Source organism: Carcharodon carcharias, chromosome 2 (assembly GCF_017639515.1).
Source record: "Carcharodon carcharias isolate sCarCar2 chromosome 2, sCarCar2.pri, whole genome shotgun sequence".
NCBI classification, from domain to species: Eukaryota; Metazoa; Chordata; class Chondrichthyes; order Lamniformes; family Lamnidae; genus Carcharodon; species Carcharodon carcharias.
The window spans coordinates 125,644,252-125,661,012 of NC_054468.1; the positions used below are offsets into that span (position 1 = coordinate 125,644,252).

At 43.6% G+C, this 16,761-nt stretch overlaps 1 protein-coding gene across 1 annotated transcript in view; it reads right to left on the reverse strand.

The window, feature by feature from the left end:
- The window catches only part of slc24a3 (solute carrier family 24 member 3), a 374,289-nt gene that overhangs the window by 193,378 nt on the left and 164,150 nt on the right, over positions 1–16,761 (reverse strand). The window lies entirely within an intron of this gene.

The following is a 16,761-nucleotide window of genomic DNA, read 5'->3' on the forward strand; positions in this document are numbered from 1 at the left end:
ACTCATGCTAGGATTATTAGTCCTGTAATATAACCACTACACTGCCATACCCTGCTGTGATATCCTCCACTTGGCTCATATTTTGACAGCTGGGTTGTATGGAGACCGGTTGAGACTTAATAAGCAGCAAGAGAACATTGCTGCATAATTGTTACTCCTCCACAGCAAATGATATATGAAAATCCGTCATTCTCGAGACATCCCAAGCTTTGTCTCTTGTTACCATGGTCCTTTGAAAATAAGTGCTGACACACCAATTAGCTCAGATTTCTTGTAGCTTTGTCAGATGCAGGTATCAGTTATCAGCCTTTACACATGTGAATGGCAATTTAAACTTAATCAGGGGCCAGTCACAACACGATAGAATCCTATTCTGAAGCTAAGAACTGCTTACCGTGTGCTGAATTGCTAATTACAACTGGCTTAGGTCTAAATATCATTAAAAGAACAACAATGAAGGGGAATATTCAGGATCTCGTGAGACGAATGATTTTAAAAGGAGAACAGTGGATCTGAACTTATTCAGCACAATCACATTGGAAAATGACTTGGGATGATTTTTGGAATCTGATAGGTGTGACTGCAAAGCGCTCTCATTTCTGGCACTTAAAACGTTAAGCTCACTTAAATTAATGGCGGATAAAGAAAGTTCAAAGGTGGGTCTATATTAAGGTTTAGATTTTGCTCAAGGCACTAATCTGAAATAGGGTCACCAAATTCAACTTGTGCATTTTTTTTTTTAAAATACAGCCAGGAAAAACAGGCCCTCATTTTTAAAACCAGGATAGCGGGACAATGGAAATGGGTGCGATGGTGTGGGAGGCAGTGTAATAGCTAGCTATTAATATTGTTTTCCGTTTCTCAAATGTCAACCAATCTAAAAGTCAATCACTCGCTGGTCTTAACTATGTTTTATTTTGGGAAGCAGGTCCCTTTCAGTCCCGGCTGGGATCCTGATACAAAATTCAAAAGTCAGCTCTGTGCTTCAAAAGAATCCAGGGGTTAACAGCAAGAAAGATACGTCATTCCTAATGATCCAAGCCCCACATTCTATTCTCAATGTATCTCATTACCCTTGGGATAGTGAAGGGAGGGAGGGAAATCAGTCAGGATTTCTCTCCAGGTTGTTATACAATAGCCTCCACCCAGTACGCGACCGAGGGGGGTTGGGGTGGCGGTGAAGTGAGGACAGCTTGTGATGGCATGCATGTTGGGACAGGCTGTCAATGTTGATTGTCTAGGCTGACTCATGAAGAATGGTCGCTTGGTATCCGAGGGTTGGCAGTGCCCATACAACTGGACCTGGCATGCACCAGCACTTCCGGGAAAGCAGGAATTGCGTCGGCAAGCGAAGGCCCACACCTGGACTTTCACCGGAAATTTCCATGAAGGGGTGGGCGGGGGGGTGTCTGTGTGTGTGTGTGTGTGTGTGTGTGTGTGTGTGTGTGTGTGTGGAGAGAGGTGGCTCTCACAATCAGCCATTGAAATTACACCAGAAACCCTTGAGAAACCATGTTGACGAGGCTGAATTTCCATCCTGAGGTGGAGGTGAGTCTGTGGATGAGTGTGCTGGTAATTTCTTGGCACTGGCCACCATGCCAGCACATTTCCACCTCCGGCCTATTTCTAGGGAGATGCTCACCCCTGTGGCATGCCATGGGACTGGTGGGCCAGAGGCGCATCCTGCAAAGCAGCCCAGAATAGATCCACACTGGGCTATGAAGGGTCATTAGAAATAAAACCATTTTAGTTTAGTGCCCTGAGCAAAACCTAAGCCTTCATACTTCATATATACTCACCTTTGAACTTTCTTTATCCTCCATTAATCTCAGCAAGCTTTTACATTTTATTAGGTTCAAAATAAAAAGTGTCAGTAATGAGAGATGGGTTACCTCTAAGTTGATGGCTTGGCAGCTGTGGCCAAAATATATTTTGTTTCATTAACCATGTCTTCAGAGGGTGCCTCCATCTTGAGGAACCCTCTCAGCCTCCCAACTGAGGGAATTGCCAGCGTTTCTACCTGCACCGTATTTACACCATAATTAAAGACTGACGGAGATTCAAATTGATTGAGCTCTGTGACAGATTATCGAAACGTATGGTTGTGGTAGTGACTGTACCTCGTCCATAACTTCGCACTTTAATTCCTGCTGAAGGAATTTTCGAGAGTTTTCTGCAGAGAAATGGAAGTCATTTTACCTAAAGAGATGGGAGCTACCAAGACATCAGCTGAATTTAGGAAAGTCTGGCTCATGGTACCAAATCAAATAAAATCCTATTGTATTCGTAGATTTTATGCCAAGCTTGCAATATTAATTAAACACACTCTCCGCCGTCAACTCTTTTCTTCTCTGCCGATGCTGCCAGACCTGCTGAGTTTTTCCAGGTAATTCTGTTTTTGTTTTTGTTTTGCAATATTAATTGGCTACTTGATGATTAGTGGTTCAGCATGAAATGCAGAGTAGGCCATTCTTCACTCATTTTCTCTCAGTCCCAAGTATGAGAGAGGATGAACAGTGAGTGTCAACAGGCTATCTGATCATGAAGAATATCACAGCCAAAAATATACTTATCCTCATCCGGCCTTGATACACACGCACTTATTAGTTGGAAGTTAACATCAAGGGAAAGCATGCGAGCCGAATCTCATTCTTTCACAAATCCAGAGGTGCTGACCTAATATCCCTCCACAGACAGGTGCAATCTGATAGAGACTTGGGAAGCATTGCATTGTAATTTAGTGACTGCGATCCAATAGTGAGCACTCGCCAAGGGAAACTCAGAAATGGTATGGAGTCAGGGGAGCTCGTCAGCTGTGAAAAACTGTCTGCATGATTTATTACCCAATTATTCCTGTGAATGAGCGGAACTCCAGGCACTAATATGACATAATCCTACAAGACCACAGCTCCGTCTTCCTGTGAAAGTCATTTTCACACCACTGTAAATTATTTGAACGTTGCCAGAAGGCATTTTCTTCTCTTCTTTTTTAAAAAAAAGCACAAAATCAATACCATAAGATTCATTTCTCATTCTCGTGACTTGGATTGGCTGTAAAACACACGGATGTGCAAAACAGTGAACTCTAGTATTTATAATTCATCACCATTTCTCAGTCAGGTTATGATTCCACAACACAACGTTCCCAATTCACCACCAATTTCAGACACTTTAAGGCCTGGCCCTGAGAAAATTATTATATCTTCTGGTACAGAGTTTTGAACAGAAAATCTAAAATGGCCTGAAAACAGCATCAGGATATTAAGATGTGCCATTTATAGTCTGAATGACAAACCCATGACAAGTATCAGAACATGGGGAGGGTGACGGTGGTTACCGAGTTGAGATGGAGGAGGCATGGAGGATGAGAGAGGCCATAGAGTGAGGGTTGAGGAGGGTGGGGGTGGTGAGAGGTAAGAGCTAGAGGACATAACTGCTTCTGAAACAACTGGGATGAAGTGCTGGAGAACTGAGTTGACCCTGCCCTAGCACTCGTCCACCCCCGTGGCTGCCTATATGCTTACCCAGCTTCCAGCGCCTGCCCCTCCCCAACCCTCAAGGTGTAGTCTAACCAGATCTTTGTATTGCTAAAGCATGGCTTCTACCCCCTTGTATTCTAATCCTCTAGACTTAAAGGCTAGCACTCGATTAGCTATTTTGATTATTTACATTACAGCAACATTGCAATGCCATACCAGGCATAGAGCACTTGAAAACAGGAAGCCCACGTAAATCACCTGGTTTCGATCACCTTACTGTCCCTGAGCCTTTTTCTCTGGTTTTCAGCTTGACTGGGAGATCACCGGGCTGCATGTCTGTGGGGTGTTGGGTGGTCGGTAGCCACCAGTAATATTTAGTGAGGATGCACCTGCCACCTTGTGTGGGGCAGCTGGTCTGTCCCTGCCCATCAATTTTGCATGTCTGAGTGGCATAGGATAGGCGCCACGTGAGGGCTGCAAGGAATGGGGATACTTAACACAGGGAGACTTTCCATAGGGATAATGTGCACTTGATACCAAAGCGGTCCCAGTATGGGTAGGGCAAGTGGGTCGCCAAAATGTTCAATACAGAGGTAGCTCACTCAAATTGCTTCCACTTGCTCAATGATTTGCTGTCCTGATGCTACCATTTTACATAGAAAGTTCCAGAAACAGCCAAAATGCCAGTTTGTGAGGAGACCCAAGAGATGAATTTAGGCAATATAGCAAGTGACCTACTCAGAATCACTGAGCAGCAGATGGCAAGTAAGCGCATTGGAAACAGGAGTCACCACACTTGGAACAACACAGAGGACATAAGAACTGGACCTCTCTTAGCCAATTTCCCCACCAGTCCTTTTCTTTCCTGTCTTCCAGCAAAGAGTAAACAGGCTGGGGCTCTTCTCTAGAGAAAAAAAAGAGAAGGACGAGTGGGTGACCTGATAGACGTTTTTAAGATTATGAAAGATTTGATGGGGTAAACAGAGAAGATGTTTCCACTCGTGGGAAAGACCAAACTAGGGGGTCATAAATATATTAATAAATCCAATAATGGGAATTCAGGAGAAACCTCTTTACTCCAACATTGATGAGGATGTGGAACTCACTACCACAAGTGGGGTTGAGGTGAATAGCGTATATGTATTTGAGGGGAAGCTGGATAAACAAAGGAAAAAAGGAATAGAGGGATATGAGGATAGGGTGAATGAAAGTGTGGGCAGAAGCTTGTTTGGAGCACAAATGCTGACCGACATTGACTTTTTGGGCCAAATGGCCTGTTTCTGTGCTGTATATCTTACGTAATTTTTGAATGAGTGTTACATAAAACAAATTTACAAATGGAAAAATAAGAAAAACGGAAACAGAATTTCATAAAGACTCATCAGTTTACCTCGATTGGCAGACAGTTGCCTTCTACGGGTCATGGTATAGTGATCTGCAGCAGGAATCCTAGCTGATTTCCCCCTCCTTTACCCAGGAGCATCACCACACTCTTACCTCTGCTCTGGCTGAGGTCAACAACTGGTCGTGCGATCAGTGACCTCCCGGTTTTATATAGTTCAGCTTGCTAGATAACTCAAGGGAATGAAAGTGAAAGACTGTTGCTTTTGCAAAAGTTAAATTGAGAGCTTTATCATCTCAAATTTTCAAGAATAAGGTCAGGGCAGAGTCAGATGGTACTATTTCTTTGAATTCTAAGTTCCTCCCCTCTTTTCCTGAAGTGATGCAGATGCTCACACATATTAACAATTTGGCATTCCTTATGTTCATGTGAGTGTGCTGCAGTCAAGTGTTCTTTTGTTCTCACTGGGCGACATCAATCACTTTCTAACAGGGGTCACGGCAGGGTCATTAGAATGATTTGGGACAATGCAAGCATTTGTCTTCAATCGTTGCTTCATTTGACTCCAGCTAACTCTACACTGAATAAAAATTATACCAGGGACCATCTAGTCTCTAGGAGTTGCTGACGGTCACATGATGCCTTTATACATGAGGTTATTGGCACAATTGAAAGTTGGAGCTTTTCTTTGAAGAGATGGAAAAATACAATTCAGATTAAGCCACTTGGTTAACATTGTCACTCTGCTTTGGCTCAGTGGCAGCACTTTGGTCTCTCATGTTAAGTTTAAGCCCCAGTCCAAAAACTTGAGAACAAAATTCAGGCGGCCCTTCACTGCAGTCCTGCATGGTTGAAGGTGTCATCTTTCAAAGGAGATGTTCAACCAAAGCCCCCTCAGATGGACATAAAGGATCCCATGCAGGTGTCTGAACAAGAGCATGGACTCTCCAAGTTTCCAATATTGATCCTTCACCCAATATCCATTGAACAGACTATCTGGCCATTTATCTCATTTACTGATTAAGGACCATTGCTGTGTGCAAATATTGACCGTTGCACTTCCTTGCATTACGACAGCAGCTACACTTCAAAAATATGCCATTGGCTGAAAAGTGCTTTTGGACATCCTAAAGTCATGAAAGGTGCTATATAAATGCAAGTTCTTTGTTTCTTCTTTGTTTTTGACAGTTTGGGAAGCTTGAACTGAGCTCTGGAGAATTTCACATGCATGTGATTGGAGACCCACACACAGGACAGGGTGTTTGATCAGCGCTGGGGTGGGACAGCTTGAAGGAGAGGCTGACTAGAATTTTCCAGTCAGCAGTTGGGCCCTTCTGAGGAGGTCAAATCCTGGCCAATGCACAGAGGTGCCTTCCCAGGGCAGACCAGGGAGGCAGTGCTACAAATAATTTTTTTAACCTCCCCCTGCTGCATTTGTTAACTGGCTATAGCTGCAGCCAGAGGCTGCCAAAGAGGAGGGGATCCCCCTCCCTTGTAGGAGGCTGGTAGATGTGGGCAGCATAAATCTCATCTTTATCAAAATGTCTTCAGAGGGTGCCTCCATCTTGAAGCAGCCTCTCTCTCGCCTACCTCTCTGACGGTGCTGCCGCCAGTCTCTCAGGGCTGGAGGGCCTCCTATTGACCCCTCCAGCCTCACGAGCCTGCTTGAAGGTGGCGAACGCACACCCTGGCCACCCCTTAAGAAATCACATTGGTGCCTCTGGGTTGGGCCTGAAAATTCTCCTCACGTTGGGGGACCCAACCCCAAAACAAAATCTGCCCACAGGGTTCAAAAACCCCAGGGAAGGTGACTTTAAATATGCATTAGGGACATTAACATTTCACATAAATCTATCTTTCTGATTGAATCCTTTCATATTAGTCCATTCAATCTGGTAGCCAAAGGTCACCCTGTGCAAAGAGTTTCATCAATGTGTAAAAGAGGCAGGATTTTCCAGCCCTGCCTAATCCCACCAAAGCCAATGGACTTTTAGCTATCTCACTGCATCTGCTGGGGCCAGACCCACTGCGCCGGAGCTGGAAAATCCTGGCCAAGGAATTATAAGAGAGTCCTGCAGGCACCTTAAAGACAGGAGAATCTCATTTGCTGCATGTTGCAAGGTTGTGATCAACAAAAATTACAGGGGCAGCCAAAGCAATAATTGTCATCCTCAACGAACTTGGGGATATTAAATTGGACCCCACTATATCTTTGGAATGATACACCAGCCTGTGCAATTTTATATGAAGTTATTCAGCACCAAGCGATTTGAATTGCATGCTCAAATGTTATGTCACTGCATGGTATAGGGGAGTAGCATTTCAACAAGCACTACTTGCATTTAAGCAATGCCTTTGGCATGAAAACATATCCGAAAGCACTTCACAGAGACGCAATTAAATCAAACGGGCAGTGAGTCAGAGAAAGCGAGGCGAGGAGTCACCAAATGCTTGGTCAGAAATGGTGTATGAAGGAGGATGTTAAAGAGAAGGGGTTGGTCGAGCAACACACATAATAAAGCTTTAATACACTCGAGGTTCCAATCATGTGGCACATCCCAAGTACTAAGTTTATGGCTACATTACAAAACCTCAAAAGCCTTGGTTAGCTCTAAACTACGTTGAGACATGCTAAGTTTATGAATGGCGGTATATAAATGAATAGAAGCTTTTCCTTATTTTTCTAGCACACTACCCGGTGTGTCATAAGGCACCGATATAGTGAGGGATAAGATGACATCATATGTCAAAGCAGGGAAGGAGCTGTAGCCATTTCAGCTGTGAAACGTTGCTACCTGGGAATGGGCTCCAGAGGCCTCAGAGCCAGTGTGCAACAGTTGACAGGCTCCCCTGATTGAACTGCACCTTTTCACAAAGCAGCTATATCAGAATATAGCTTTCTGAAATTTCATAGCTTTGTACTGAATCATCCAACATTCTTGAGTTCATTCAAGAGCTGAAGGCGCCACCAAATCCATCTCTAAAAGCAAATATAAATTGAAAATTTTTATTTTGATAATTGCTGTTTGACCCATCATTGCTGGTTTATCCTCAGTTACTGATGTGACCTAATTTTCCACAATCTCCAGATGTTCCCTTCCAACAGCATGAAGCTGGAAAACCTGCCCTATAGTATTGGCAGTGGCTGTGTTACGAGGAGATAGTACATGGAGCCTTATCCAATGTTTTCATTTTAAACTATAACAGGGTAGAAGGTTTCTATACAATAACAAGAATTAGTATTATATATATCCCTGAGCAATAAAATGTACCAAGGCACATCATACGAGCAATATCAAACAAAATTTGACTCAGGGCGACAGAGGGAGATATCAGGGGCAAATGACCAAAAGCTTGGTCAAAGAGGTAGATTTTAAAAAGAGTGTCCTAAAGGCAGAAAGAGAGACAGGAGTTTAGGGAAAGTATTCTAGAGCTTATAGGGCCTTGGAAACTGGCCATCAGTGGCAGGGTGATTAAAATCAGGGACGCACAAGTGGCCAGAATTAGGAGTGCGCAGATATTTCAGAGGACCATGGAGTTGGAGGAGGTTAAAGAGTTAGGAAGGGATGAGGCCATGGAAGGATTTGAAAACAAGAATGAGAATTGTAAAATCATGGTGTCACTTAACCGTGCAAGCCAATGTAGTCAGCAAGCACAGGGGTGATAGGTGAACAGGACTTGGCACAAGTTAGGATACAGGCAGCAATGCCTTCAATGAGCTCAAATTTATGGAATGTGGACCATGAATACAGAAAATAATACTGTATGTGCTGGGGATTGATGCTCATGTTTATCATATTATGACATTTGCACCAGTCCAATAATGAGCTATTACTTTGATTTGAAAAAAAAATCAAGCAGATCTCTCTGAGTGTCTCAGCGAGTAAGGACACAGCTTGATGTGACCTGAACTATATGGACTAGAAAGGTCCCAGTTTCTCATCCTGAACTGTGCCCAGGTTGGTTAAACATAACGAGGGTGGTGGCAGGATATGACAACTGGCTTACATACCCATGGGCTGGGGGAGGGGAAGAATAATAGCCAGGTTACTCCAGACCCTGTCAGTGACTAATTAACACATTCAGATGTTAAGTAAAGGGTAGGAGCATGCTCAGCTGAACTGAATAACTGAATGACACTGTGGGACAGGTTTCCCTCTAGAATTATGCCAATTTTCCAAGAGAGTCCAACATGCCATTTCCGTTAGCTGCCTTTAGCCCAACACTTCTGGATTTTTCCAGAATTCAAATGTCTCTGGCAAATTAAGGGCAGGCATATTCAAATGACAGGACAGGGAGAGGTCATAGATATAATTCCCACCAGTTGTGCCCGAGCAACGTTGGAGGCTAGAAAGGCCAGGAAGGGATTCGAAAAGGAGTTTTTCAAAAATTGTCCTCAGCTGCCCTGAGGCAGTCAGTCAGCCACAGGTAACCCGAAATTCATGGATACACGTATCAGGAAAAGGTTGACAGGCTGGGTCTCTTTTCTCTAGAGGTGACCTGATAGGAGTCATTAAAATTATGAATGGTTTTGATAGACTGGATACAGAGAGAATGTTTCTTCTTGTGGGCAGGCAAGGCCATTAAATATAACAGATAATCACCAAGAATAAGGAATTCAGAAGAAACTTCTTCACCCAAAGAGTGGTGAGAATGTGGAACTCGCTACCACAAGGAGTGGTTGAAGGAAACAGCAGGGGTGCATTTAAGAGGCAATTAGACTAGCCTGTGAGGGGGAAAGGACAGGGTAATGATGATAGGTTTAGATGAGGAAAAACGTGAGGAGGCTCAAGTGAAGCATAAACACCAGCATGGAGAGGATGGGCCGAATGGTTTGCTTCTGTGCTGTGGATCCCATATGTAATCCTATGCAGCCAAGGTCAGGAGCAGTGATGCCCCATCAGCAGGATGGCTTCTCTTTAGAGTTGCCAATACCTCAGGATTGGCCTGGGGTTTCCAGGAATCGACAATTAACCTCCAAGACACTGTTGTGGGTAACAAGGGAGAAATCTCATTAGGGCATTAAAAAGAGATTACCGTTTTTATATATATATATATATATATTTGCTTTAAGCTCTTTAGTTTTGAAATATATTGGAGATGGGAGTGAAAAAGAACACTGTTTGAATGAGAATGAACATTCATCCAACTGGGTAACAAAGGGCTGGATTTTTAGGCCTCAATAGTAGCGGGCATGGAGGTGGGTGTGGAATTTCATGCTGCCATGTGGTGTACCAGGTCCTTGGCTCTGTTTCACCCATGGGCCATTTTCCCGGAGGTGGGATGAGGATTGGTGGGTGGGGGGTTGCCCGCATGCGGTAGGTAGCCAGAGTGACCTTGGTGATCATCTAGGAGACATCAGGAGACAGTAGAGCTGCCCAGTGGGGAACTCCTAGTAGCAGACCCGGGGGCCAGTGCCTCAAACAGGCTTAGAGACCCTCCCTGCCTGCAATCAGATGCAGACTGCCCTGTAGAGGGGTTCCTCTCCACAATGGTGGGACCACTTTTTTTTTTAAAAGCGTGAAGCCCACGGGAAAATCCTGCCAAAGATTCTCCAATTGGCCAGAGAAAGGCCGATAAGGACTGACATGTTGAGAAACCAATGGTGGGAGTGTGGAGACAGCATGGCTAGAGGCAGGTGTTCATGTGAAGAAGCATGCTGGATTTTGTCCGAGCAGAGTAGACATCCCTAGCTCTCTTACTGACAGCACCGCCGCCTACAGCACCCCACCCCCACTACCCCCAAATTATTTATGTAAGGCTGACTTAACCTTCTGTATCAGGCTCATACATAACAACATATACCTTCCTTCCTGAGGCTCCATGCTATGCCGGGTACTTCCTTCACCCATTGAGTTACTGGGGCATCACATGATTTATTTTGATTTTAAGATGGGGAGATGGTGGTAATGTCACTGGACTAGTGATCCAGAGGCCCAGGCTAATGCGCTGGGGACAGGGGTTCAAATCCCACCGTGGTAACTGGGGAAATTTAAATTCAATTAATAAAAAATTAGGAATAGAAAGCTAGGCTCAGTACAGGTGACCATGACAGCTATCATCGATTGTTGTAAAAACCTGTCTGATCCACTAATGCCCTTTAGGGAAGGAAATCTGCCATCCTTATCTGGTCTGGCTTACATGTGACTCCAGATCCACAGCAACATGGTTAACTCTTAACTGGCCTCTGAAATGGCCCTTGCAAGCCACTCAGTTCAAGGGCAATTAGGGATGGGCAACAAATGCTGGCCTTGCCAGTGATGCCCCCATCCCATGAAAGAATAAAAAAAGATATCTAGAGTATTTGTGCTGTCAGACTTGCTAGTTGGAATAAATACATCACTGTTTTAATATTTAAAATTCTCATCCTCATTTTCAAATCCCTCCATGCCCTCAGCCCTCTTTATCCCTGTAACCTCATCCAGCCCTACAACACTCCCATATCTGCACTCCTCCAATTCCGGCCTCTTGTTCATACCCGATTTTAATCGCCCCACATCGCTGTGCCAATAGCTGCCAAAACTCTTAGTTCTGGAATACCCTCCCTAAACCTCTCCATCTCTCTACCTCTCTTTTCTCTTTTAAGTTGCTCCTTAAAATCTACCTCTAGGCACAAGGAACTAGATAAATGCAAGTTATTGTTACTTCTATCAAAAACACGTTTGTCAGACGATCCTTTTATACCCGGGTCTAAAGTTCCAATATGTGCCAGATACCCCAGCTTTCTATCTTATTTATAGATGCCACCACATGGTACATGTGCTCCTCGCTGCCCTGTTGGAGGTCTTTCAGATGAGGTGTTAAACCAAGGTCCTGTCCACCTGTTCAGGTGGATGGTAAAGATCCCATGGCACTATTTCGAAGAGATGCAGGGGAGTTATCCCAATGTCCTGGCCAATATTTTTCCCTCAATCAAAAATCACAAAAGACAGATTATCTGATCATCGATGCATTGTTGTTTGTGGGAGTTTGCTGTGCACAAATTAGTTGCCACGTTTCATATATTCCAACAGTGACTGTACTTCAAAAAGTACTTAATTGGTTATAAAGTGCTTTGAGATGGCTATTGGTTGTGTGAGGTGCTATATAAATGCAAGTCTTTCATTTTTCTTTTCTCACACTCCATCATGTTGTAGAAAAGCAGAACAGATCAGAGACTAACAGCACCAGTAGCAAAAATACAAATAATAGGTAGGAGAGTGACAAAGGGAATAAAGCTGTGAGACCAAAAAAAAATCAATCAACGTTTTTACTTCACCTTGAGTTTACTCAACTCCAACATCTTTCATGTCACAAGGCAATCACACCACGTGTTCCTAACATTTTCCATCAATAATATATTCATCGAAAACTGCTGGCAAACATTTGTTCATTTATAAAGGCTTTTAATGAAACATATCACATGCCAGCTGTACATGGTATTATCAGGACAGGGCACATCTCTCTATTCTTTATTCCACACTAAAATTGCCTCAAAGAGTTTTATGAAGATACCATTTTCTCTTTAATTTACTCTCAAATAAAACACACAAAAATGAAAAGAAAATTTATTGGACTGTTTTTATCTGACGTGGACATTGATTAACTAAGCGCTCCAGCAGGACAAGTACTGCACTCAGTAGATTAAGGCAAGGGCTCCTATAGAAATTATTTTTGCAATAATCAAGAGTAAATCTGTGCTCAGTTCTCTGAGGGCATGTGTTAACATAAGAACATAAGCAAAGGAAGAGTAGGACATTCGGCCCCTCGAGCCTGCTCCACCATTTAATAAGGTCATGGCTGACCTGATTGTGACCTCAACTCCACTTTCCTGCTTATCCCCCATAACCGTTGATTCTCTTTTGATCAAAAATCTGTTTAACTCAGACTTGCATATATTTAATGACCCAGCCTCCACTGCTCTCTGTAAGAAAATTCCAAAGTCTAAGGACCCTCAGAGAAAATATTCCTCCTCCATCTTAAATGGAAGACCCCCTATTTTTAAACTGTGCCCCCTGATTCTAGAGAAGGGGAAACATCTTCCCGGTATCCCTCTATCAAATCCCCTCAGGATTTTTATGTTTCGATAAGATCATCTCTCATTCTTCTAAACTCCAATGGATACAGGCCTAACCTGCTCAACCTTTCCTCATGAGCTAACCCCTTCATCCCAGGAATCAGCCAAGTGAACCTTCTCTGGGCTATTCCCAATTTCCCAATATATATATCCTTCCTTAAGTAAGGAGGCCATAACTCTATTCCAGATGTGGTCTCACTAAGTCCTTGTACAGCTGTATCAGGACTTCCCTGCTTTTATACTCCAGCCCCTTTTCAATAAAGGCCAACATTCCATTTGCCTTATTAAGCACTTACTGTACCTCCACCAGGGCACCCAAATTCATCAGTGCCAAGACTTCTGCAGTCTCTCTCAATTTATATAATATTCTGATTGGGGCCGAGTCATGTCCAGTGATACCTCCATCTTTTGCCATTCTGAATTTGAAGATGAACAACTATCAACAAATTTCCATTCTTAACTCTTGCATCGTTAACTGTTCTTGCGGTGGCATTGGGAAGGAACTCATTAAACTGAAAAGACACAGTACATAGAGACGTTGGGCAGTGCAGTAGGTTAAAATATTTCTTCACAAGATGGGATGATGACTATGAGGCTTTTAAGTTAAATGGGTTTGGCAGTCTCCATCTGGTTCCAACTGGGTACTAATCTGCAGGCACAATTTTGCTCTTAATTTGCGTTTTAGCAAAAGATGACTGTTTACCATCTGCTAATGATTCAATTGTCAGCTACTGCTCAAACAACTACACAGTGGTGAGGGATACAGATTCCACCAATACTGAGCTGTTTGCACCTTCAGAAGACCCAATGGCCTCTCCAACTCAAAGTAATGAATGATTATATCAAACATTCATCAATTTACAATCAGCTAAAAACAATTCAATAAAGGAGCCAACTGGCAAGGCTGACCACCATCTCAGCATGTTTTAGCTCTTTTTCAACAAATATCAAACACAAATCTTGAATGCGTAGAAAGAACCACTTTAAAAAAAAAATTGTTCTTAGCATATGGATAACACTGGCAAGGGATGCATTGATCGCCCACCTTTGTAGCTCTACGAAGTTGGCAGCTTCCTTTCATTCTTTGCAGTGAAGCTGTCCATAAGATAGTGTTAGGTTCAGTACAAAGCAGAGCAACACTATGTCGGATGCCTATTTAAAGCGAATGACAGAAGAAACGGTGGTGACGTGAGGAAAAGCCTTTTTTAACGCAGCGAATTGTTAGGATGCAGAATGCACTGCCCGAGAGCATGGAGGAGGCAGATTCAATCATGGCTTTCAAAAGAGAATGGGATCATTATCCTAAGAGTGAGAAGTTGCAGGGCTATGGGGAGAAAGGCAGGCGAGTAGGGCTAGGTGAGCTGTTCTTGCAGAGAGCCAGCACGGATATGATGGGCTAAATAGCCCTCTTCTATGCTGTAGCCATGTTAATGATTTTATCAACAAAACACCACAACTGGCTCCAGTTGATGCTGCAGTTGTGAGCTGCAGCATTAACCAAAGCAGTGAGATCAGGTATGAAAAGAACAGAGAAATCTTATCTGTATCACCAAGCCCCAGTATGAAAGCACCTTGTGATCTGCAACCTAATTCCAGGTAGAGCTGTATGAGTGAATGACAAGAATGTTGCAGGTAGTCAAACATCAGGCCTAGACCCAACTGCTGCCTCATTCCCCTACCACCATCACCCTGCCCCCATTTCCATCTCCGTCGCTTTTCTTGGAAAGGATCAAATAGTGTGTCACAGACCAAGTCTATGGGCTTATTAAGGCACAGCAGGAGTGTTTTCCACAACCCGGGCACGCATGATGCTGACACAGGACACCCAAAGCGGAAAGGTGTTCCTTTCACAACCACTGACATCCGTCACCAAGGTGATCACTTCAATTCTCAAACGTTGCACCGTTGCTTTTGATCAATTGCACACTGGACATTACTGTACAAACAAATTGAATTCCTCAGGCAAAACATCGCTAATTCATCACAATATTCTGCTGCACCTTCATATGAACTCAGTCAAAATGTCACTAAACTTGATGCATTTGTTGTTGTTATTCTGCAGACACATTGCCTACGGGGGATGGAGACTTTTGTTTCACTGATGCGAGGAGAACTTCAGAGTCTGAGGTTTGCAAGCGCAGCAATGTTTAAAGTCAATTTACATGGAAAGCCGTATGTCAACAGCTGCATCTCAAAGAGTCAATGAAAAATTAGAAAACACCGACAAAGGCCCTGTGGCACAAGCTTGGGAAAAATGAAGGATGCTTCGGAAATGTCCTAATCATTGAAAAGGGCATTAACATCCACAAGTAATTGAAAATACTTTGGCTTTTGAAATTGAAACAATTATTTCACAACACAGCATCGCGAGAATTATTTCATCGTTAAACTTTACATTTCTACAACTCTTTTTCTATGCAAGCAAATGACTGGCATGTTGGCAGAACCTTTATTTATCTGGGTTAAGGGAGTGTTGGGGGGTGCCATGTGGTGGGGAGTGTAGGTCAGAAAGTCATGTGGAACCATGACTCGCAACAAGTCCCATTTCCCCATCACCCCTATGCTCGCTGACCTACATAGAAACAGAAACTAGGAGCAGGAGTAGGCCATTCAGCCCTTTGATTATGATTATGGCTGATCATCCAACTCAATAGCCTGTGCCTGCTTTCACCCCATATCCTTTGATCCCTTTCGCCCCAAGAGCTATATCCAACTCTTTCTTGAAAACATACAATGTTTTGACCTCAACTATTTTCTGTGGTAGCAAATTCCACAGGCTCACCACTCTCTGGGTGAAGAAATTTCTCCTCATCTCAGTCCTAAATGGTCTACCCCATATCCTCAGACTGTGACCCCTGGTTCTCGACTCCCCCACCATCGGGAACATCCTTCCTGCATCTACCCTGTCTAGTCCTGTTAGAATTTTATAGGTTTCTATGAGATCCCCCCTCAGTCATCTGAACTCCAGCGAATATAACCCTAACTGACTCAATCTCTCTTCATATGTCAGTCCCGCCATCCCAGGAATCAGTCTGGTAAACCTTTGCTGCACTCCCTCTATAGCAAGTACATCCTTCCTCAGATAAGGAGACCAAAACTGCACACAATATTCCAGGTGTGGTCTCACCAAGGCCCTGTATAATTGCAGCAAGACATCCCTGTTCCTGTACTCGAATCCTCTGGCTATGCAGACCAACATACAATTTGCCTTCTTTACCGCCTGCTGCACCTGCATGCTTACCTTCAGAGACTGGTGTATGAGGACACCCAGGTCTCGTTGCCCATTCCCCTCTCTCAATTTATTGCCATTCAGGTAATAATCTGCCTTCCTGTTTTTGCTACCAAAGTGGATAACCTCACATTTATTCACATTATACTGCATCTGCCATGCATTTGCCCACTCACTCAGCTTATCCAAATCACACTGAACCATCTCTGTATCCTCCTCACAGCTCATCCTCCCACAAAGCTTGTGTCATCTACAAAGTTGGAGATATTACATTTAGTTCCTTCGTCTAAATCATTAATATTTATTGTGAATAGCTGGGGTCCCAGCACCGATCCCTGTGATACCCCGCTAGTCACTGCCTGCCATTTGGAAAAAGACCTGTTTATTCCTACTCTTTGTTTCCTGTCTGCCAACCAGTTTTCTATCTATCTCAATACGCTACCCCCCATCCCATGCGCTTTAATTTTACACGCTAATCTCTTATGTGGGACTTTGTCGAAAGCCTTCTGAAAGTCCAAATAAACCACATCCACTGGCTCCCCCTCATCAACTCTACTAGTTACATCCTCGAAAGATTCCAGTAGCTTTGTCAAGCATGATTTCCCTTTCGTAAATCCATGCTGACTCTGTCTGATTCTGCCACTGTTTTCCAAAT